The 26,062-nt window shown below is 42.6% G+C and overlaps 1 protein-coding gene across 1 annotated transcript in view; it reads right to left on the minus strand.

Moving 5' to 3' along the window:
• SCML4 (Scm polycomb group protein like 4) overlaps positions 1–26,062 on the minus strand; it is a 98,581-nt gene that overhangs the window by 60,353 nt on the left and 12,166 nt on the right. The gene's annotated exons all lie outside the window — the stretch shown is intronic.

A 26,062-nucleotide genomic window follows, 5' to 3' on the forward strand; every position in this document is an offset into this window, starting at 1 on the left:
ATCGCTGGAATTGAGATGCTTAAATCAGCCTTTGATAAAATGGTAACCCACAGGGCAGCTTCCTTTTCATTCCTTGTCTGACCTGCAGAAGCCTTGTCTTTGCTTGTAAGAAGCCTTGCCACATGTGAGCGTGTTTGATAGGAAGAAATGGAAGGAACCTCGGCCATTTTATTTCACACCAATCTGTGTTCCTTTGCTCACAAACCCAGGAATGAAGCAAGGCTGTAAATAGCGGGGGGGTGCATAAAATTCATCTCCCCAAATATCAAGATTCTGATCTGGCTCTGGGGGGGGGGGCTAGTAGAGGTCATCTGGGTGGAGTGGACCTGAATGGGGGAAGGGAGATTTGGGCATCAGCCCAACTCCAGTTTCACATTTAGCAATGCCTAGGACAGTGATGGCGAACCTTTTAGAGACCAAGTGCCCAAACTGCAACCCAAAACCCACTTATTTATCGCAAAGTGCCAACACAGCAATTTAACCTGAACACTGAGGTTTCTTCCCAGCTGGGCGGCGGGGAGCCCAGGGAAGGGGGGCGGTGGGTTACTCCCAGCTGGGCGGTGGGGAGTCCAGGGAAGGGGGGGCTTTGTACTGCTCCGCGCTGCCTGCAGGGCAGCGCGGAGCCATTCAAAGCGGGGCGGCGGGGAGTCCAGGGAAGGCAGACGCCATGGCTGCTCAACTTACCCACGTGTGCCCACAGAGAGGGCTCGGCATGCCAAGTCCGGCACGCATGCCATAGGTTCGCCAACACAGGCCTAGGAGAAGACTGGGCTAATATCTGGCAAGTGACTGCTAGAGCAGGTGGCTTTGAATACTGCGTTTGAATACTGAACCATGATGCATACTGGGTGATCTTCAGCCAATCACAAATTCTCAGCCCAGTGTTTTTCACAAGGTTGTTGCTGAAATAAAATGGTCAAGGCAGAGGCCCCCTTGCATTCCTTGGAGGAAAGGTGCATAGAAAGCGTAATTTTGCCTGGCCATTCTGTTTTTTCACTCAAGCACACTTCTTTGGAAGCCTAACTTTACAAGAGATCTGTCTTCTTTCACTGGAGCCACTGCAGATAAATAGGAGAGGAGCATTACAAAATAAGTAATCTATTCTGCTGCCCCTACCATTTCTCTAAAGATTTATGGTTTGCGGGGGGGGGGGATTGTTTGTTTGCATTTTGCCAATCTCTCTTTCTTTATTAACAAGCATTAATGAAAGTTGTTATTGTGTTGGTGTGGACTACATATAGGTAATAGTATTGATAATGCTCAAGCTGATGAGGCAGCAGACCTGTAAGAGTTAAAGATTGAAAATTATTATTAAAAAGCTCCAAAATCAGAGGGCCTCTGGAGAGATATATTTAGAAGTTAAAGACAGACAGAAAAGAATTCAAGAAGAGATAGCTATACAATACTGTTTGTTCATCTCATTGCTGGCCAACAGACAAAGGCGCCTGGGTGGCTGGGATGTTAAGGGAGGAAAAGATTAATTGTAACTAGATAGAAATACCAGGTGCACTAACAATAACTCTAAACAAGTATTATCTAGACCACTGGTTCCCAACTGGGGGTCCGCGGACCCCCAGGGATCCGCGAGAACTAAATTAAGGTCCGCAAAACAAAGTTATAAACCCATAATAAATTAATATTTTCAATTAAAAGTTCTCTATTATAAAAATATATATTCAAATATTATTCTAAGTTTAATGTTTAACTAACAGTTATGATTAAAGTTTATTTTCAAATTCTCGGAATTTTTATTTTGAACCTTGGGGTCCCTGCACCAAACAAAAAAGTCCTAGTGGTCCCTGGTCAAAAAAAGGTTGGGAACCACTGATCTAGACCAATGAAAATATTGCTGTATTTTTGTAAACCTATGATTTTTCCTTATGTTGTAACCCAATAAGATTATTCTGATTTGTATTATAAACCAATGAAATCATCCCCTAAAACTCTAAGCCAATGACAAGTTATTATGTAATATGCGTAGTTAAAATATTATAATGAGATAATTAAAAGGTTATAAAAGTCTAAACACACTTTTGTCCGTGGCCTCCAAACTCCATTTTGAAAAGCCTCAAAGGGCAGAATTTGGAGACTCAAACAGCTGTTTGAAATAAAAGAAATGTTCTTCCAGAAACTGGCTTTGAGTCTTTGTGTTTGAAATCCAACTCCTAAAATCTTGCTACATCATCGAGAAGCCTTATTGAAGATTGTTACGGCATGTTGGGCTTGTAGGTATTGTTGTTTTTGCCCTAGGTGCAGGCTGATGAGTTGAGATTGTAAAAGCTAAGCATTCTGGTCTTGCCACACGTGGGACAGAAAATGGATTATGCTCCATGTACCTGGCTGCCAAGAATTCTAATTTTCAACTAAGCATCATGTGTTGTTTCTTGAAAGGCTGGGCTTTGTCCAGAAAAATGCATTTAATTCCTGTCACAAGAAGACCATGGTGCCTGGTAAAATGACCATAGATGAAACACATTAGACCAAAAGAAACATTTTGAGGATTAACAAAGTTACAGTGCAGTCCTATTTAGAATTACTCCCATCTAACCCCATTTATGCATTGATCCTGGATAGGACTATGGTGCTTACTTTATTGTGAACACTGCTGTAAATCAGATGCAGCAATACTCAGAAGGATGGCCTGTTGTGGCTGATACAGCTGGGATTTTAACACCAAAGAGCTTTGCAAGGGTAAAGTTGGAGAAGAAGAGCAGTAAAAGTCTACATATTTATTTATTTATTTTGCCATCAAGTCACAGCTGACTTATGGTAACCCCTGGTGGAGTTTTCAAGGCCAGAGACGTTCAGAGGTGGTTTGCCATTGCCTGCCTCCATGTCAGGACCCTGGTATTCCTTGGAGGTCTCCCACCCAAATACTTGCCAGGGTCAAGAGTGCGTGACTGGCGCAAGGTCACCCAGCAAGTTACCATGGCAGAGTGGGGATTCGAACCTGGGTTTTCCAGCAGGAGGGTTGAGGTGGGGATATGATGGGGATGCTGGCATCACAGATGTGATAATGTCACTTTCAGGGAAAACCTGGAAGCAACAGCAAAAACTCTAGGAATCACTGGAAAGTGTGTGTTTGTGTGTGTGCCATCAAGTCAGAGCTGACTTGTGGCAGCCTCGTAAGGTTTTCAAGACAAGAGACATTTGGAGGTGGTGGTTTGCCATTGCCTGCCTCTACGTGGGCTGAGAGAGTTTTGAGAGAACTGTGACTGGTCCAAGGTCACCCAGCAGGCTTCATGTGGAGGAGAGGGGAATTGAACCCGACTTTCCCAATAAGAGTCTATGGATCATCACACTTGTGATGCTGGTGAGTTCCCCACCACCACCATCACTTGGATCAACAGCTGGCAATGGGGGCTCAGGGGTAGGGCTGTCGATTTGGTTTGGCCCGAACTGAAAAACAGCCGAATTTCCCCTGATTCGGCGGTTTTTAGTTTGGGAAGAACCGAACTCAAAAATGGCGGGGAAACGGGGGAGCCGAATTCAGCGAGTTCTGGAGTTCACGAATAAATTCAGCAAATTCGGGGCCATCATAACTGTCAGTAAACAGCATTCTCCCCCGGCCAATCAGTGGCCAAGCTGGGTCTTCTTCTGGCCAATCAGTCAGGATTGAGTACAGGAGGAATCAGCTGCTGCGCGGCCCGGCCTGGGAGAGAAAGAGAGAGAAATCCTCATGGGGGGTGCTTGTGCACATTCGCTCCTTTCTGTGGCTGCAGGGGGCGCATTTTTGTGGGTAGAGACCCCAAACTTTCAGCAGAGCTTCAGACGAGCCTTCTTAAGACACCCCCCAAGTTTAGTAAAGTTGGGTTCATTGGGGGCAGAAATATGGGCTCCCCCTTTTTCTCTTTCCATGGCTGCAGGGGACGCATTTTTTGGGGTGCAGACCCCAAACTTTCAGCGGAGCTTCAGACGAGCCTTCTTAAGAGACCCCCCAAGTTTTGTAAACATTGGGTCAGGGGGTCCCAAGATATGGGCTCCACCCCTTTTTCCTCCCCCCTTTTCCATTTCCGTGGCTGCAGGGGGCACTTTTTTGGGGGTGCAGCCCCCAACCTTTCCACATAGCTTCAGACGAGCCTTCTTAAGAGACCCCCCAAGTTTAGTAAAGTTGGGTTCAGTGGGGGCAGAAATATGGGCTCCCCCCTTTTCTCTTTCCGTGGCTGCAGGGGGCGCATTTTTGGGGGTGCAGCCCCCAAACATTCAGCATAGCTTCAGACTAGCCTTCTTAAGAGACCCCCCAAGTTTTGTAAACATTGGGTCAGGGGGTCCCGAGATATGTATGGGCTTTCCCCTTTTCCCTATTGGGATGAATGGATCACCCGTGTATGCATCTCCAGAGCAGCAAATCCAAGGCAAAACCTCCCGTGCTTAAATAGAATCGTATTGGATTACCCAGTCCTTCTCCCAGCCCCTCCTGACGGAACAGAAGACAGCCACAGTAAGACCCCTTTGGGGGCTTTAATCTATAATTTTTCTCCTGTGTGTGTGTGGGGGGGAAAGCAGAGTCTGTGTGTGTGTGGGGGGAGGGAGCAGTTTCTGTGGGGGGGGGGAAGCCAAAGGGGGCTTTCGCCCGTTCTGCCTGGGGTGTGTGTGCCCCCTCGAGTCTCTCTCTCCCTGGTTTGAGGGGGGGCTTCAGTAAGATCGGTTAGGTCTATTTTGATGCTTGCTCAAAACTGTTTTTCAAATGGTGACTTAAAGAATGCATTTTCCTGGTCCCGAGTCCAATGCAAAAGGGGAAATTCCACCCCCTCCTGCTCATTATGCATAGCTAGCTGTCCCTTTCCATGGTTTGCAAACTCCCAGGTGTCAGGTGTTGCTTTGCATGGTTGCAAACGTGTTGCTTTGCAGTTGTGTTGCTTTGCAAACTTCTTCGCACCTGCCCGGCCCTTGCTCCCCGCAGCTCAGCTGTTTGTCGGGGCTGGGAGCTTTGTGCATGGGCAGCAAGCTCTGCTCAGAGATGCACATTAAGGGTGGGGGACCCCTTTCAGGGCCCATATCTCAGCCCCCTCTGACCCAATCTTTACAAAACTTGGGGGGTCTTGCAAGAAGGGTCCTTTGAAACTCCACTGAAAGTTTGGGACCTCTACCCCCAAAAATGCCCCCCCCCGAGCCGCAGAAAGGCGCTGTTGTGTTTTTAATGGCTTTATACGGCCGAATTTTTTTCCCCAAACTTTGAATTCGTGCCGAATTGCACGGACCCGAAGCGGGGGAGTTCGGACTTCGGTATATCCTGAATCCAGACGGGGCGAATTCGGCTGAATCCGAACTATACCAATTTTTTTTTTCAACAGCCCTACTCAGGGGGATTCCCCAACCCAACTAGGGGCATGGCAGGCCTGTGTAAGAGGTTAGCTAAGGAAGCCATCCCATCATTTTTCAGATGCCTCACTGTGAGTCCCCAACTGTTCCCCTAAAGGCTGAATTGTTTTCTCTCCTGGGCTGTTTCCACAAGTTTCTTTTCTGTTTTAGCAACTCTGGCCATTCTTCTTCTCCTTCTGAGATTTTTGTATTGGGGAAAGGGCAATGTGATAGAGATGTCACTGCATTACAATACAAAAGCACACTTTTCTAGATACAATGCAACTCTGTCTGCAGGTATCTGTGGGTATGCCTCTCACCAATTCTCTATTCGTTCTAAGTCAGAGCACTGTAATCACCACACCTTACTGGGTATATACTGGGTATATACTGGGTATATAGCATATATATATATATATATATATATATATAATGTTATAAATTTTGACAGATATTAAACAACACTGCAGTTACACAGTAACATGGCATGCCATCAATGTATTCCTTTAATATTGAGGATTTTTCCACTTGAAGCTGCAGGGCAAGGAGAAATATCTCTCTCTCTCTTTTTTTTTTTTTCCTGGAGAGAGAGAGAGAGAGAGAGAGAGAGAGAGAGAGAGAGAGAGAGAGAGAGAGAGAGAGAGAGAATATATATATATATATATATATATATAGAGAGAGAGAGAGAGAGAGAGAGAGAGAGAGAGAGAGAGAGAGAGAGACAGAGACAGAGACAGAGACAGAGAGAGACAGAGAGAGACAGAGAGAGACAGAGAGACAGAGAGACAGAGACAGAGACAGAGACAGAGACAGAGAGTTTTGCCATCAAGTCACAGCTGACTTATAGCAACCCCTGGTGGAATTTTCCAGGCCAGAGACATTCAGAGTTGGTTTGCCTTTGCCTGACTCTGCATAGCCACCCTGGACTTCCTTGGAGGTCTCTCATCCAAATAATAGCCAGGGTCAGGGATGAGAGTGTGTGACTGGCCAAAGGTCACCCAGCAAGCTTCCATGGCATGAGTGGGGATTTGACCTGAGTTTCCCAGGTCCTAGACTGACACCTTAACCACTAGCATGGTGTAATTGTTAAGAGTGGTGGTTTGGAGAGATGGACTCTAATCTGGAGAACCGGGTGACCTTGGGCAAGTCACTTTCTCTCAGCCCCACCAACCTCACAGGGTGTCTGTTGTGGGGAGGGAAGGTGATTGTAAGCCGGTTTGATTCTTCCTTAAGTGATAGAGAAAGTCAGCATATAAAAATCAACTCTTCTTCTTCTTCTACACCACACTGGCTCTCTAGAAAGCTATATTAGGAGAACAAATTCATTAACCAGGGAAATTGGGGGGTGGGGGTGGGGAGAGAACTGGAGGGAGTCAGCATCAGTTTCTTGCCCAGCGCTGAAATGGAACCAAAACATATGTTTCGTTAAATTGAGGTCTCATGAGACTACATTCTGAGATGTTGGTGGCTATTTTGGTGTTTGCTGAGCAACAAAAAATTATTGCCAAGCTGCTTTCTTTCCAACAACAGTGTGTGTGTGTGTGGGGGGGCTGAACAATAAAAGGCATGGAAGGGGGAGAGAAGGGGAGAAGAAAAAGGAAGTACAGGAAAAGGGATGGAGGTGGGTGGGAAGGAAGAAAAGAAGAAAGGCTGCCAGGGAGAGGGAAGGAGGGGAAATTGAAGACTGCTGGGACAGATAAAAGCAGGTAGATTGGTCAGTCGGCCAGAGGGAGAGAAGAAAGAAAAAGGGAAGAGGTTGGTGCTGTCAGAAAAAATAAAGAGGAAATAGTCTGAGAAGGTGGCAACATGGGGAAATGAGATGCTCCCTGTGAGCTGTCATGGGTCCCCTGCTTGTATTGCTTTATTAAACTTCACTTCTCGCAACAGGTCAGCGGGTGTTACCGCACTAGGTATTCCCAGCGATGTATCGAGTTTGGAAATGTTATAAAAAACATCGCTTTAAAAGGGTTTTTGGATACTACGGCTAAAAGATGGTTGGAAGACGTCTTCACAGCTAAAGGGACCAAACAAAGTGTGAACAGTATTTTTTGTAACAGTTTCAAACTCTTAATACACCGCTGGCAAACCACCTCTGTTAGTCTCTTGCCATGAAAACCCCATAAGGGGTCGCCATAAGTCGGCTGCGACTCAATGGCACTTTACACACACAATACATCGCTGGGAATACCTAGTGCGGTAACAGCCAAAGTTTATCTGTTCTTCCTGGGAGTAGAATTGTCTTTGTCTTAATTCTGAAAAGCTCCCCAAAATGGCTTTTGCTCTTTCTAATTTTGCTTCTGGGAAGGAAGGCAGCATGGCATAGCCCAGCCTCATCAGAACAAGCAGGGTGGTTGGTTGGATAGGAGACCACCAAGGAAGACTCTGCAGTAGGATTGCAAACCTCCAGGTGGTGGCTGGAGATCTCCCTCTGTTGCAACTGATCTCCAGGCAACAGAGATAATTTCACCTGGACAAATGGCTGTTTTGGAGGGTGAACTCTATGACATTATACCCCACTGAAGTCCCTCCCCTCCTCATACCCTGTCCTCCTCAGGCTTCACCCCCCAAATCTCCAGGTATTTCCCAACCCGGAGCCGGCAACCCTACGCTGCAGAGGAAGACAATTTCCAACCACCTCTGCTTCTCACTTGCCTTGAAAGCCCCTTGCTGGGGTCTCCATAAGTAGATTGCTACTCGATGGCACTTAGGTATCAAATTTTGCCCATGGTGGGTGAGAGGGAGGATGACAGAATCAGTTACAAGTTAGTTAATTGTTTCTCAAACAAAGGGCAATGTGGTGTGGGATGATCCACAGTTACTGCTGGCCATGTGAGTGATAAAGATCAGGAACCTACAGCTGCGTTAACAACTGCAAAGGGGTGTGATGTAAATAAAAATGTAGAGACCTGAAATATGAAACATATTGTGTAACTGCACTGGGAATTTTTTTTTTTTTTGCCATGGGAACAAATGCAAATATTTCAACTCAGAAGAAGAGTTGGTTTTTATACCCTGCTTTTCTCTACCATAAGGAGTCTCAAAGTGGCTTACAATCACAATCCCTTCCTTTCCCCACAACAGGCACCTTGTGAGGTAGGTGGGGCTGAGTGAGTTCTGGGAGAACTGTGACTGGCCCAAGGTCATCCAGTAGGCTTGACATGGAGGAGAGGAGGAATCAAACCAGGTTCTCCAGATTAGAGTCCACCACTCTTAACCACTACACCACACTGACTCTCAGACTGGCTTCTCTTTATACATGCCACGTATTTCATGGTCTATGTCAGATGTGAATACAGTTTGAATTCTTTCTTCTGGGTTACTGGACAAAAGAAATACTTCTTAGGTGACAATTAGTTGTGTGTAAAAAAATGCCAGCTTTCTGACTTGAATATGAACTTTTAATATAAGTAAAAGTCCTTTGATTCCCCCCCCCCCCAAGAGCTTTAATGAATGTTAGAATGCCATTTGTCAGGTTTTAGGAGGCTGTACCCTTTTTGAAACATGACTCATTAGATTTTATCTATCCGACTATTTACCCAAAACCAGTGCTTTTTTGTGATGGTACTCACTGCTATTGAATGCCAGCACCCTTTTCCAGGGCTCTCTCAGGTGCTGTGGCAGTAATTGGTGGAAATTGGCATGACCTTATATATGAGTACTGGTGCTTACTCATGTACTATTCCTATTCTTTCCCACCCCATTTATGGTTTATTCCCCATGTAGCATTCTCACCTTCATTTGAATAAAAGATTTCAGAAAAATTGTAAGTTCCTTGGGGCAGGAATCTGTCTTCTGGTTCCCTGTGAAGAACCATGCATATTGATGGCATAAACAACATACATAGGAAGGATTGCATTATTTGTATATGCAAACTTCCCACAGTAATTTCTATAATTCAGCAGGATCATTTCATGGAAGTAGGGAATTTCTTTGAAACACACACTGTGAACTCTTCACTCCTATTCAATGTACCATTATTCAGGTGAATGGCTCCATTAGCATCACTCAGATAGGTAGTTTCTGTCAGAAGTCAGTCATCATGATGAATTAAGATGTGTCCAATTGTGTAAATGCTCATTTCATAATTGACTTGTACAGTAGAATCAGAAACCTTGCTCACTGCACATACATTGCAAAATGACCCTTACATTTTGGTGTCATTCAGGAAGGGGAAAAACCTGTATGCTGCAACGCTAACTGTAAGGGTGAATTAAGGGTAAGCAAGAGCTCATTTGAACAGTCATAACGTCAAAGTCAAGCCTGCAAAATGCAACTGTGATTTTTTTGTAAAATCATCAATTTTGTACACCGCCACAGTGCCTTGCCAGATAATGTGTGTGCAGGGGGGTGTCCAAGAAATGTACTGTGAAAATCCAACAGTTTTATTTGATCCAGCAAGCTACTGAATCTAATGTGAGGATACTGAGAGCAAATTGCTAACATGATAGGATTTTTCTCCAGCTAATACAGTCAATGCACTCAGATCCAGCCAGCATTTTCAGTTAATCTCATCTAATTATCTTCCTTACTACAGCCCCTGTCCCACATGGCTTTTGTCCTCGTATGTCCCGTACTTACTAGCTTTTTGGTGGTCCAAAGGGACCACCTCCTCCTCCCATTTTCAGCAGTAGAAAAACTGGTTGGATCCAACCCTTTGTTTTTGTGAGATGAAGGTATGGAATGCTGCCGTGAAAACAATTGGCAAATTGTATAGCTCTGAGAAAAGGAGCCGAGTTATTCCTGGAAAAGTGTATCTGGGTATGACAATATGCAAAAGAGGATATCTCAGTGCTCATAAACATAGGGCCACCACTGAAAACAGGAATACCACATGAAGGCGCAGGGGGGAAACAGACACATTTCCAGGGACATTTATTTTCGTTTTTCCAGTAGGAAAATTGGAAAATTTGCAGGAGCACTGAAAAGAAACCCTACTATGAAATATTTTCTTATGTAGAATGAGTGCAGTGCTTGTTAAAAGCAAGGTATTTCACACTCAAAATGCATAACATGAAAAAGTCCTGAGACTTTTCAGTTTTTCCAACAGGAAAATTGGGAAATTGAGGGAACCACTGAAAAAGTGCTGATAGCACTTATTGCAACTCCCTTACTTTAACTTCTGCTTTTCAAGAAGTGAAGCTAACTCTTCGGATTTTAAAAGTGAAGTTAAATGCTGGTAGTCTTGCTGCAAGGGAATTGGCTAATGAAAATAATGGCTGCTGAAACAGCAAATCTTAATTTGCAGAGTTGTCCACCAACAGATGTCATGAGGACATATCCAGTAAATGCTACCTACTGAGAACTAGATGAAACATCTGTGCGATGTGACATTTATTACCCTGCTTACATGTTTATTGTAAGGACAAACTGGCGCATACCCTTTGTAAGGGCACAGTGCCTGCCTGGGATATCGGACAGGCAGAAGCACTTTGCTCAGCAGGTCAGCGTATCTACTACAAATGTACTACAAAAGAGTACAAATCTCTCTGGGAAGCTTGCCTCCCTAGATCCCAAAATCTTGCAAGTGAGAATCTCACATTTTTCATGTTACACTCATAATTTTGTAAAATTGTTTCATTTTCTTAGGCTTTTAAAAGTAATCTGCGTGCATGTGTGTGTGTGTGTAATTTAAATCTAAGATTGTGTCTATACAAAGGTTTTTCAAACTGCAGCATTGGGGGGGGGGCTTTCACACAGTTGTATGCTGTGATCATCCTGTTTCCAGGGCTTCCCTATATGTTGTTTGTCAAACCTGCTTCATATGAATCATTTTGGAAAGAACACAGTCCAGACATTAGCATGCTATATATGAGGAATGATGAGCATATTCTTGCTAGGCAGGGGTCCTGCCCACCTTCGCACCATTTCCCCCACATTCTCTGTATTTAATGTACAGAATCATTGCTGTGTGGAAGCAGCCTAATTTTTAGGATTGCCAACCTCCAGGTACTAACTGGAGATCTACTGCTATTACAACTGATCTCCAGCCGATAGAGATAAGTTCCCCTGGACAAAATAGCCGCTTTAGCCATTGGACTCTATGGCATTGAAGCCCCTCCCCTCCCCAAACCCCACCCTCCTCAGGCTCCACCCCAAAAACCTCCTGCCAGTGGTGAAGAGGGACCTGGCAACCCTACTAATTTTATAATCACTCCTGATTTCTGCATTTCCTAGTTATATTATGCAAGTATAGCCAAACCTAAAAGACAATCAACTGCATTCTGCTCTAGACATTGTTGTGATATTTGGGGAGTAGCTGATGGATATGATACATGGGGAATGGCTGATGACGCATGAGTAAAAATGAAGTTGCCATATCCAATAGTCAGATGAGAATCCATACTGTAGGGTGAACACAGAGTGGGAAAATGTAGGCAAACCTCAGATGATGTTGTGTTTGCTTTGAAAGCCAAGAATAAGAGCCTCTCTCTTCTTTACAAAAATAATACAGGGGAGGGGGGGAACAAATAGGAACTCTTTTCTGGATGTGCTTGCAGAGTAGATCGTTTCAAAAATATTACAAGGTTTAAAGGCCTGACATACTGATGTTAATTGAAGCGCTGCTGAATGGATGTGCTTTTTAGCAGTGATAAATTACTCCTTGCTGGCTCCGTGTCATAAACAGAGACAGCTTCTGCTAACTATTTAAAAATTACTGGCTAAGGCTACAGAGCTTTATATTTTCATTTTAGAATATTCTCAGCATATTGAATAACCTTGGTTAATTAGGAATCATACATGTTGTCCACACAGGGTAAACTGAATATAGGTCCTCTGAATACCTGGTTTTGCAGAATGTTACTGTCTATATTATTTCTATTAATAAAAAATGCCAATTAAAACACCTGTTAAAAACCTTGTTCACACTAATTCAGTGTCCAGCTGCTTTCTTGCTGCAGGGGCAACTTTATCTGAAATTCTGTGTGAATCTGTTCAGCCCCTCCCCCCCAAAGGGGGGAAGGAACAGCTAACTAGGGGCCATATCAGATGTTAGGAATGGACCAGCTTGACTGAAGACAGTTAAATTAAAGCAATTTATAATTAAATACCAGCTGTTACATTGAAGATTTGTTTAATGCAAAGATTCAGGTAGATCTGGAAATTTTGTGGTACAACCACCACAGAGTTTGTGATGATTCCTAGAGAGTTCCACTCAGACGTGATGTCATGCCATTGACCCATCCCATGCCCACAGTGGGCATTGGCAACCCTACACAGTAATAAAATTTACTCCCAATAACACTACAGCACTTTTTATGTCCTTGCAACTTATCTTAAAAAAATAAATATAACAATAGACTGCCTATAAACACAAAAATATTCTCATAAAAATGGGCTTTTTGTTTCTAACATGGTGAAACCCATACTCTTTGATAGAGTGATTGATGGGACATAAGATACAAAAGGTTGAGAACCACTGCATTATATTAAATACAACCACAAGGGAGCCATGTAGTAACACAAGAAGACCACTGCTCACTGATGAAAGAGAAATTTTCTGGAAAACTATTTTTACGAATATAGGACACCTATTATGAAAAGCAAAGCAAACACATTCCCAGTAATCTGTGTTAGTTTAACAATTCACTTTATTAGCGATATCCTCTTGGGAATATATGTGAGACACACTGATCTTCCTGTCAGCAGTTCTAGGAAGTGTTTGATATGAAAACTTTATTAAAGCAAGATCAATGGGAAAAATGGTAGACTGGGTATAAATTTATGATAAGCGCCAATGTTGACTAAACGCAGACTAAAAACACCTCTGTGTCTGCCATTATGAATTCATTCCCTTCCAGACAATACACACTCTTAATACAGACAAAAATATTAACAGTTAATTAAGGCTTTGGGGGTGCATGTACTTCCAACATTGCCAGTCTCAAAACCAGAATTGAATAACCACAGCAAAAACTCAGCCAAACAACAGCTCTCTCTTGGCCACCTAGCTGTCATCCATATTGATTTACTCCTGTGTAATCAGGTTTATGATTGTACTGCAAGTCCCTCAGATCTCACTATGAGTGCTTCCCAAATGGGCTTAGGACTGCAACTTACAGAAGGAGAACAAAAGGTGCCTCAGGACAATTCAATGATTTATGAGTTGGGGAGCGCACCGCAAAATGCTCATTGTGCCCAGTGAGCTATTTAATGGCTATTTAACCTTACTTGGTCAAATCCAGCTCACCGCCTTGCTCTGTTTACATTATGCAGATATCCTAATATTGACATGCTTAGTCAAACAAGTGCTCCACATTTCAGACTGGTAATGACAGCTACAAAATGAATTACACAGATTAGGAATCAATGTTTTGAGGTATACATAAAATACTATATTTATAATGAGACGCATCCATATAAGACAGTCTTGTCTCCTGCAACATAAAAGGCTGCTATTTCAGAGTACGTAATGGAATTTTGCAAGTGGAGTGTTGAAGAACGCACCACCTGTGGATTTTCAGTCTACGCGGTGCCCTACATCTTGAGATAACAACAGAATCAGTTTGTGGCTACGTTGGTTTTTTGTATGCTGTGATAGCTTTGGGATTAAAAGGCTTTGCATAAATTGGTTGGGAGGAAGCCTTTCACTATACCTTACTGCAGTTGCATTCCTAACAGTAAAGTTAGTAGAGTTTTTAACAAGGACCACAATCTATTTGAAACTTCATTTTTATTTATGTATGTTTTGTTTAGTCTACTATATGTAGTATATATATGACTGGAGTATATATATATATTCAGAATATATATATATTCAGAGTCCAATCTCTGCTCAAGACCTGAGTTCGATCCTGACGGGAGTCAGTTTCAGGTAACTGGCTCAAGGTTGACTCAGCCTTCCATCCTTCCGAGGTCGGTAAAATGAGTACCCAGCTTGCTGGGGGTAAAGGGAAGATGACTGGGGAAGGCACTGGCAAACCACCCCGTAAACAAAGTCTGCCTAGTAAACGTCGGGATGTGATGTCACCCCATGGGTCAGGAATGACCCGGTGCTTGCACAGGGGACCTTTACCTTTTTAAAAATGTTTTGTTTAGTCTATTTTATATATATATATACCAACATTACACTAGCAAAATAGATTGGAACATCTTCAGAGGCCACGAACAGACATCTTATGCCTACCTTGCTTGAGCAATATACGGAGGAGAGTGTTATGGTTTGTATTTGTGTAGACTATCAAACCAGAGAGAAGGGACTGGAATGTAATGTGGCTCTGCTTTTTAATATAGCTCATAGGGAATGTAAATCCAGGCTATTTGAAAAGCTATTATCAAATAGAATGAAAATAATAATGTGCCCAGTTGGAGATATCCTGGAATTGAGAGGTACACTTGCAGTGGAGACCACAAAACATAAAATCAAAATGGTCTTAAAAACATACAATAGAATCCTTTGACCATATTTGGGAAGGAAGATATTTATGTGCTGCATATTAAACATGCTATGAAACTGATTTATTATTGAATATTAACTCTGAATTTTTCAATCCCTTCAAAATTCTGTAGTTGCTACCCACAATTTCATTCACCCTGTGACCAGTGGTGGACCTACATTTTTGGGGCCCTGAAGCTTGAACTATTATAGGGCCCCCTTCGCAACCAGCAACAATAGGGCAACATCCAACAAGGTTCAAAGGGCCTTGCTGCCCTTGCAAGGATCTCAAGGCCCAAATGGCAGAGAACAGGGTGGTGGGGTGGAGTCCTTGAAAATGGGCCATACAGACCAAATGAACATTTTACCAAGGTTACTTTTTTTATTTCAGAACTTACCAATAGTGGAACACTCTAGATACTTTGATGTTTGGAGAAAGGACTTGCTTAATTTTATATGGCAAGGGGAAAAGTCTAGAATTGCCTATAAATACTTGGTTGACTCTAAAGAAAGAGGAGGATTTGCTTTACCAAATTTTAGACTATATGCGGAAGCATCAGCTTTAGTATGGCTAAAAGATTGGATACAATTAAAAAATAATTGATTGTTGGACTTGGAAGGCTATGACAATAGGTATGGGTGGCATGGTTATTTATGGTATGACAAACTTAAAATTCATAAGACTTTTCAGCATCACATTGTTAAATCTTCGTTCATTTAAATTTGGCTAAAATATAAACATCTTCTGGAACCTAGAACACCATTATGGATCTCTACGCAAGAGATGTTGACATTGAGACCACTGAGACCAGTACAATTTTTTACCTATCAAGATTTACTGATATGGAAGGACTATAAATGTGCCCTACAAGAATATGAAGAACTGAAGGAATACATCACTTGGTTTCCATATCATCAAATACAGTCTGTATTTATACAAGATATGAAGTTAGGTTTTATTAACGATAAATCATCTTTTCAACGAATGTTGTTAGATAATAATGAACGCTTAATATAAAAAATGTATAAGATGTTATTGATTTTGTATACAGAACAAGACCAAGTTAAACCAATGATGATAACATGGGCACAGACCTTGGGACATGATATCCATATGTATAAATGGGAAAGACTCTGGTCAAAGGACATGACACAATCACAATCACTGAGAGAGAATATATATAAAATGATTTATAGATGGTATCTAACACCAAAACAATTAGCAAAAATGTATGGAAATATGTCACCAAATTGCTGGAAATGTCAAGAAGAAGTGGGTTCCTTTCATCATATTTGGTGGCTATGTGAGAAGGCAAAGAACTTTTGGGATATGATTTATAATGAATTAAGGTTGATATTACAACAAAACATCCCTAAAACACCGGAGATGATGCTGTTAAGTATAATACCGGATACCATAGTGACTCAGAGATCGTTTTTGATGTATGCCACTACAGCAGCTAGATTGGTTTACGCTAAGAAATGGAAAATGACCGAGATACCAAATAAGACTGCGTGGATAGATAAAATGATGGAACTAGCTGAAATGGCAAAACTTACAGCGTTAATAAACCAAAAAGAAGACATTGAATTTGTGGCAGAATGGGAGGCATGGACAAAATATTGTATGAATGAATTTAATTGTGATATCAAGGGATATATTTTGATCTAATTCAGATATGCTGAAATAATTAAGAAAAGATATGAATTAATTATATTTACAAGTAAATGATATGGGTGATTTATTATAAAGAATTAGACAATAGATACAAAGAGAGCAACAATGATAATAAAGAGACAGAGGAGAGGAGAGGGGAAGTCAAAGATATACATGTTAGTTATGATAAGAAAAAGTTTTGTATACTATATAATTTGTTAATGGATATTTGTAATTGAATATGAACAAATTTGGAAAAAAATAAAAATTTTATTAAATAGAAAATGGGCCATACAGTGATGAAATAAAACTATAGAACTAGTAAGCCGTGCACCAGCGAAGGATTTGAGGATCCAGCTGCCCAAATGTAGGCTGTGAATAGATTCTGGTTTGCTCAGAGAGCCCTTACAGCTGGGGGTTCGAGCACAGCAAGCCCCTGAGAAAACTGTGAAATTTGACCAATGACAGGGACATTTTGAGGCCATATGAAATGGGTATTAGAGCATATTCTAAAGTCAATATTAAGGACTTCAACCCATTGGCTTATGATTTTATCACTAAAAAACCCTCCATCTATTTTGTTGAGAAATTCACTCATTAAAAAAAAAAAGTTGCTTCAGGGGGCCTCTCCAGAATTAGGGGCCCTGAAGCTTAAGCTTCATTAGTTTCACAGAAGATCCACCTCTGCCCGTGACTCAGATTCCGATCCATTCTGTGAACACATAGCTGGTTCTCTAGCAAATACAGCATTGTTTCATTCATTGGGGGTTACCGCATTATGTATTCCCAGCGATGTATTAAGAGTTTGAAAATGTTATAAAAAACATCGCTTTAAAAGGGGTTTTGGATGCCACGGCTAAAAAATGGTTGGAAGACGTCTTCACAGCTAAAGGGGCCAAAGTGCGAACAGTATTTTTTATAACAGTTTCTTAATACATCGGTGGGAATACATAGAAAGTGCGAACAGTATTTTTTATAACATTTTCAAACTCTTAATACATCGCTGGGAATACATAATGCAGTATCACACTCTCCAACACACAGAGGTTAACTCTTTCATCTATTCAGCTCAGACAGCTAACTCTCACTCAGACCTCAACTAGGCAAACACATATATAATGAAACCTTGACTTCTACTTCTCAGGAAAACCAGTTATGGGGGGACAATTTGGTGCAGAAATGTAGCAGGAGAGAGCGGGCACTTAACTTTTTTTGCCCATTTTCCATTTCAAGCTTGTCTCCTAAAGCTGCTTCCCCCACAGCTTGATTCCAGATGCATACAGTTAGAGTCCCCTCCCATCAAAAGTACCAGCCCATCTTTCAGACAAACTCCAAATAAAGAGACACACTAAATACTACTAACTTCTTCCAAACAGAGATTTTGCTCTGCTTTGGCTTCCAAACTGGAGTACCTTTTTTAAAGATAAAAGGTAAAGGTCCCCTGTGCAAGCACCAGGTCATTCCTGGCCCATGAGGTGACATCACATCCCAACGTTTTCTAGGCAGACTTTTGTTTTACAGGGTGATTTGCCAGTGCCTTCCCCAGTCATCTTCCCTTTCCCCCCAGCAAGCTGGGTACTAATTTTACCAACCTTGGAAGGATGGAAGGCTGAGTCAACCTTGAGCCGGCTACCTTCCATCGGGATCGAACTCAGGTCATGAGCAGAGCTTGGACTGCAGTACTGCAGCTTACCACTCTGCGCCATGGGGCCCTTTTGAAGTACCTTTCTTGGGACCAATCATATGATAATGTTTACTCTAATCATCCCAAGATTTCCCCATCCTCAGAATGCTGTTTCCCAAACCTGCTTTATTCCCATCTCTTTGGGAAGAACACAGTCTGAACACATTAGTATCTCATGTAGAATGAATGGTGCTGCAAATTCCTGTCTACATCAGCATCATTTTCCAGTCATCAGCAGTTTACAGGTGCCATTTTCCCAACACATTTTCCTGCTGTGCAATTGCAGCAGGTCTTTTTGCAAGCTTTTTAAAATAATAAAATAATTGCTAATTATATATCATCACTTATCTAGTTCCACTTGAAATATTAGTTCTTTTGAATTGTTAGTTTTTATTTTTTTAAAAAAATAGTTATTACTTCAGCCCTTTACATTGAAGAGATAGAAATGAAAATGTGTGGGCAGTTTTTGTCCCAGTGGCCTGGAAAAGAATGGGATAGGGGAACTGTAAGATGGTTGGACTGGAGGGATACTGTTTGTATCTTGATATTGCGCTATAGCACTATAATGATCGATTGCTACTCATCTATTTCAAGAACAAAAAAATGGTCTGCAAGTTTTCATAACGGCCATAACAACCACAACCTTAAGAACCAATGCAGAATTGTTGCAAAGTATAGGTGGAAGGGATACACTGCGGGGGGCAGGGGGAGAAAAAGAAGGTGTGCAAAAGAGTGCCATGTATGAAAGCCCCATTGACAATATGCATAACTTTACATTTGCAGTGGCAAAGAAAGCAGTGAGGAGAATCCTCTTATGTGGAAGCAGCCTTTGGCCCCAAGCACCCCCAATGAAGACACGAGACAGCAGTATTGGTTTTAACTAGTTTATTTAAATAATTAATTGTGCAGATCTATGTCAGATCATTAATTATGCTAAAATATTTAAATGGGCAGGCTGTGCTAGGTAGCCGGGCAATGGCTGCCTTTGTTGGGCAGACTCACCCTGATTCCACATTCAGCCTGCATCTTCTGCTGGCCTTGATTGTCATCACCTACACACAACATGCCACGAGATGCCCATCCTCATCCCCTTCCCCTGATGTGCTGCACGGCCACTACCAGGTTCAGAAAGATGTTGTTCAGCACTGAGGGTGCTACTTCCCAGCCACAGCACATCGCACAGCCAGTGACACACTGTTCTGGAGTCTGGACATGGCCTCCATCACTGCTGATGCCGCATGATGTTTGCTGACCATCCTCACCTATTTTGACCAGCCCTCCCTATCCCTGCCACACAAGGGGGCTAGCCTAGCTTAACAGCCCTTGCCTCACCTACTGACTATAATGTCCTGGAGGCCCTAACATAGATCTGCCAAACAGATGTTGCACCCTTCTGGGTGCATCTGAAAGATGCACGCTATCCTCCCTATACAGGTGTGGCATATCATATCTAACGGAGTCGTGTGGTATGCACGCACCTCCACTATCCAAAATTACCCTACACACCACACTATTAATTGTGGCCCTTGTGCACTCAGTCCAAGTGGGCTTCCGAGCTCCCCTCCAAATCCTCCTCTATAGAAAATTGGACCAAATGATAGTGACCCAACCCCCTGTTGGTTAATAGACAGAAAGTCTCAGATTCTTTTAACGTTTCCTATTTATTGAACAATCGTTCACCCCATGTATTGGAGACAGGGGCACAGTTTTTAAAGTTTGCTTTAAAAGCCCGCCAAATGGTTAATTAGATGGCAGTATCAACAAACAGTGCCATTTGATGTAACTGTCTTTTAACTGTTCCATAAAGGGCACTTTTTAAGATCTACATTCCTTTTGTACCCTTTTTGTATTATGTTTTTATGCCAATAAAGGAATGACGGAGGAGAATTTCCGGATAATGACCCTGGGTAACAAACTTTTTACCTGTTTTAGGTCCCTAAGTATTTTCCACATTAGCGCCATTCCTTTCGTCTGCACCAGGTCGTTTTCACCCAGATGCAGGACGAGAATATCGGGACGCCTGCCCTCCCTCAAGACCTGTTGGAGGGAGGGCAGAAGCTGGCTCCATAACATACCCCGAAGGCCCCGCCACTGGACGCTGGCCATGGGATAGAGGCCCAACTGCGATCCCATCTCACAAGCAGCTGCTCTCTTGCTCGCCCAGAAGACGATGGAATGGCCCACCACCAGCACCCTGATCGGGCTTCTTGATATGCTCACACCTGCAAAAAATAAAAATTGTCAGCTTATCTAATGTAAGCCTTAAAAAACTGTGACTGCCACCTACCAAGCCACTGAATCACCTGCCCCGGCATTCTCAACCTAGCAGCAGTGGATGCAGCTCCTATTCTAAGTGAATGGGTCCCAAACTCCCATGCAGGCAGCTCTTCAGCCACCAATATTTGCCAGGTTACTGCCCAAACTGGTGTAGCATTAAAGGCAACCCACCTATGTGTTGAAATAGGCAACTCAGGCCATAGCCCCGCATACTCATGAACTCACTCAGGATTTCTTTGAGTCAGCAATGGCAGCCCTGAGGGAACCGAAGAGGCAATTCAGCTGCTAGAAGTAGTTACGGCAACATTTCCCATACTTCTGATAGCTGGATCACACTCCCCCCCCCAACTTAAAATTGGGGTGAAAACACGTATACTTTCCTCCAGGATCAAGGCAGGTTTTCCTGCTGTAGGGATTGATCATGCAGAGATCGTGCAATCTCCTCTGGAAGCAAGTATTTTGGAAATGCAGGAGCATTTCCTTATTTTATTTCTCACCACACATTGGCAGCCTTCTTGTGGCTCATTAGTGTTACAGAGCTGTGAGACCCCTGTAAAAAAAAAACAACACTCCTACATAAATTGGACAGTAGCATGTTTCATACTGAGATGTATGGATTCCTTTGAAGATTCATGACCACTTGATTTTAGAACAACCAAAGCAGAATAGTGTTACTAGCCAAATCAACATTATTGTTAATTTACAATAAAAAAACACTTCCAGCATGGTGTTAAAAATCACCTTATCACAGACACTCCATGCATACAATTGAAGCAAAATCTAATTCAGGGATGGCAGCCTAGTACCAGTTCATATTCAAAAAAACACAATATACCAGCTGTAACTTAAACATGACCAAGACCTTCAGTGCAAAATGGGCCCTTGTGATGGTCATACTACATCTAAAGAAAGGTGGGATATCTCTGTTCTGTAGAACCTTTTACGATAAAAACAGCAAATGGTGGGAGAAAATGGTACGCAGCGGGGGTTACCGCATTATGTATTCCCAGCGATGTATTAAGAGTTTGAAAATGTTATAAAAAATACTATTCGCACTTGTTTGGCCCCTTTAGCTGTGAAGACGTCTTCCAACCATTTTTTAGTCGTGGCATCCAAAAACCCTTTTAAACCGATGTTTTTATAGCATTTTCAAACTCTTAATACATCGCTGGGAATACATAATGCGGTAACCCTCAAAATTTAAAGGACATTTTAAGGGTCACAGAATGACTCAGAAGTAATGTTAAGAATTTGGTTCCAGCCTAAAGTCTTATCTATTAAGACAACACTGTTGATCAGGTGATAATGCTGGAGGGTTTTTCCCCCACCTCAAAAGGATAACATTAACGGCAATTAATATATTCCTGTCACTTTCAAAAGACATGGGATTAATTCAGATGCAATCAAGCTAACTGCCAGAAGGAAAAACAAATAAGCTAAACACAAAAGCCACTTGTTACAATTACATGACAAATCCTATCAAGCATGAGAATTCTCCTGAAACCACTACTGTAATTGCCGCGGTAGGAGGAGAGGAGAGGGATCCTCTCTAAACTCAGCAAGGGAGCAAGACTGTGGCAGCTTGGAAATACAGACCAACTTTTTGCACATCTGTGAATGAGCTGATTAATGAAGCAGCTCCAACATAAAGCGACCACAAAAGGGTTTCTATGATCTTGCCGAAAGTTGCAGGAAATGAAATTTAATTTGCATTATAATGCAACATTTTTATTGCAATGCAAAGTGGTTATTGTGCGATCACAATTTTCAGGGAAAGGATACAGTGTCGGACGTGCATAGCTTTGGAAAGTCACATGCATTGGGATTTTTATCCAAAAATGAAGCCAGGGCACATAAAACAAGAACAAAACAGCCCTTAATCTTAAGCAAACATTACAAAGCCATTTTCAGCTCCATATATCTTACAAAACTGCTGAAGTGCAGGAGTATTTAAAAAGTGTATGGGTGTAATCAAACTATAAGCTACAGAAAGTCTAACATTGTGTGTAACATTTTTAGAGTGGAGGGGTTGCTCTGGCAGGGCCCTCAGTGCATTCAGTCCAAATGTACCTTTCCTCTCCAGAGACAATTTCTGGGAGGAAACAGCTCTACAAGTTTGAGGCAGAAGCTTTGCAAGGTGTGACTGACCAAGAAACTTCTATCCCCCAGAACAGATATTCAAATGTAAAAAGAAATCTACAACAGCCATTTTGTTATCCACATCATTCATTGTTTATCAGTTCAGAAGAAGAAGAAGAGTTGGTTTTTATATGCCCACTTTCTCTACCACTTAAGGCAGAATCAAACCGGCTTACTATCTCCTTCCCTTCCCCTCCCCACAACAGACACCCTGTGAGGTGGGTGAGGCTGAGAGAGCATGACTCACCCAAGGTCACCCAGCTGGCTTCATGTGGAGGAGCGGGGGAACAAATCTAGTTCAACAGATTAGCTGCTCATGTGGAGGAGTGGGGGAATCAAACCCGGTTCTCCAGATCAGACTCCACCGCTCCAAACCACCGCTCTTAACCACTACACCAAGCTGCCTCTCAGTGAAACAACATATGTGACAGGCTCCAATAAATAATCTGAGGGGATGCACACAAACTCTTAAAATGTTGGGGAACCAGGGGTGGGGTCTGGTGGGGGCACTTGCCCCCGCGCGCTGCCCGCCTGGCCGCTTGCTCTCCCTCTTTTTTTGTTTCTGTGAGGGCGGCCACCGCACGCCTCACCTGGCGCATTTATCTCTGCCCCAGTGCCTGGCTCCAGTGCGCACTTGGGTGCGGGTGGCACCCCCCCTCCCTCCAGTCCCCCTGCTCTGGGTGCTCCTTCTTCCATCACCGTGCCTGTGGGGAACCCGGCTCTTTAAAAGAAAATTCCCTTCAGTGGTTCCCCTCAGTTATAAGGTATAGCTGAGGTAGTGGGATAAAGGCTTTGGGTTCCCTGCCATGAAATAGGTTTGGTATTGAGCAAGAAGAACGCAGAGATCACTGGGAGAGGAGTTGTAAAAAAATAACAAATGTGAATTATTTATTTATAGGTTGTTTTCAAAGAATGGTTTAGCAGCACAGGTCTCCAGACAGTAACAGGAGAAGCCTGAACTTGAACTTAAGCTAGAAATGGCTTCAGGTTGTGATTTAAATTTCCTTTGACGCTTGCAGTTACAAACATGCTATCACTGCCTAGCCATCAGGCTGGATCCTTATACCCATGCAGGACTCCACCCACCCACACCTGCCCTTTCCCAAAAATAAGACTAAATGGTACTTCTCACCAGCCTCCAGATACTAGCTGGAGATCGCCTGCTATTACAACTGATCTCCAGCTGATAGAGATCAGTTCCCCTGGAGAAAATGGCCGCTTTGGCAATTGGACTCTATGGCATTGAAGTCCCTCCCTTCCCCAAACCCTGCCCTCCTCAGGCTCCGCCCCAAAACCTCCCGCCGGTGGTGAAGAGGGACCGGGCAACCCTATCTCACCACCAAAGGCAGGCCTCATAACTGGATTCTCTGACCTCTCCTAGAGGTAGAGTTACACCACTCTGCCAGGCTACCAGGCAGAGTTACAGTTCCCCTTAATAGTCCATCCCCTGTCCGAAAGGTGATTGACTGCTGGAGTAGCGCTCCCAGAGGTTCAGGAGCAAAATAGCTGATCAGCTGTTTTACCTTTCAGGGGCAGCACAGTATCCTGTTCATCACAACATCACAAAATCAATTGTGTTTTTATTGTATTGCAGATAGTTGAGAATAAAGCATATTTTTGTTGTGTACATTCTTATATTCACAATAGTGCAATATTTGCAAGAATAAATAGGGGTCTCTTCCTTTTGTTGTGTTTTATTGAAAGAGAGCAGGCATCAGGCCTTCAGAGATGCTTAGAAAATAGAACAAGGTCCACTGAAATAAAGGACACCTGGCTTTTCCTGGATTTTATTCTTAACCATTCAAGGAAGGGATTTCTTTTCAAACCCAAAACTCAGAGTTGTTCATGTGGCTCCTGTGAATTGCAAAAACCATTCCAGACAGATGGCAGTCCTGTCTCTTGTATGGAAGATATGTGATGAAAGACTTAAGACTGCAATCTTAATAACATTTTCCTGGGAATAAGCTCCGTTGAATAGACCTAAGTAGCATTCTGAGTAGACGTACTTCAGGTTGCTTTCTAAAAGTGAGAGGGAAAGCAGGCTCCTGGCTTCAGACATGCCAGACCCTCCTGCTATGGGTTCCTCTCCTGTCAAAGATGGACTACAGAACTGGTTCGTTGGTGGTGACTCACAGATCCATTTGGGGATTCTGGATTTGGATAGGAACTCATTTCTTACAATATAAAAAGAATATATAAAGAAAAAATATTTTATATTAAGAAAAGTTCTTGTTTAAAGCCTGGTAGGGATAAATTGTAAATTTTTAAATTTAACAGTTAGTTGGCTAAAAGAACCACATTTGGTTTAAGAAGCCCTTGAGTCAATAACTCTCAGGGTAGTCCTCAGGATAGTTACATCTTTCTAAATCCATTTAAGAGTGTGGATTTAGAAGTGTGTAATTCTCAATAAAGGAAGCCACGGCCTTCAATTTGCAGGATCTGAGCAAGGCTGTCAAAGATGGGACATTTTGGAGGACTTTCATTCATAGGGTCGCCATGAGTTGGAAGCGACTTGACGGCACTTAACACACACAATTCTGTTTAGGATTGCACTGTCAGTAAACTAAGTATTTATGCATACAATGGCCCTTGATTCGTATAGTTATCATCTGTTAATGTCCGAGGACCCAGAACACATAAATCTTACACATATCAGCAATGAACTAGACCCATTATGAAATATTCTATAGTGCTTACACATAGCAGTGCTGCTCACTTAATATGCTAACAAATTCAACTATTTACTGAGCCATGAGAGAGAAAACTACTAGGCACATCTCTGAGCAATCATTGATAAGAAAATAGATGGAAGCCACCAAATGGAATTAGGAGATAAGATGTATGCAAAATATTTCTCTGTGGCATCGGCAAAGTGCACAGCCGCTGTACATTAATGATAAATGGATTCTTCATGATAGTCTTTTATGCACATATAGGCTGGGTTTGTATGTACATATGCGAATGTGTATAAGCTATAACATTTTCTGATACTGTGGGTCTCATACTGCAGATTTCTCCTCAATGAACTGAGCGGAATGCCATCCATTCCTCAAAGGTTTCAGAACATCACTCTGTAGTTTCACATCAGTTATTTAATCATGATCCAGTTAGCAATATACTAGTCAGCTACCCCACTTGCATGAATGAAACTTGCATCTACAAGCAAGATAAAACACCTTTCATCCTTTAGAGTGCCAGCTCCAGAATTCAAAATTGTGTGATGAAAAACTAAAATAGGAAACGCACCTAACCTTTTTTTCTACTAGATGTTGTCACAAAGTGTTTTGACCAACCTAGAGGCAAATGTCAAAATTAAGTTGTTGTTCTTTCTTATTCCCCCCCCCCACACACACACAAAATATTCCACTCATGCTCTGAGGGTTTTTTGCATCTCCCACCACCCCACTGAGTAATTTCTGCTGGCAGAGCGTGTCTGGTCCAAGGTCAACTGATGAGCCTCAGCCCTGAGCAGGGATTCAAATTCAAGTCTTCTTGGGCCATGCCCAACACTTTACCCCCAGCACCACACTGGCCCTCTAGTACTGAGACAATACAGTCTAACAAAAGTTCACTTGGCTTCTGTTCTGAAAACTCCTCCTCCTCTCCCATCTTAAGTAGTGTCCTTAAGTGC

Source organism: Euleptes europaea, chromosome 10 (assembly GCF_029931775.1).
Source record: "Euleptes europaea isolate rEulEur1 chromosome 10, rEulEur1.hap1, whole genome shotgun sequence".
Lineage (NCBI taxonomy): Eukaryota > Metazoa > Chordata > Lepidosauria > Squamata > Sphaerodactylidae > Euleptes > Euleptes europaea.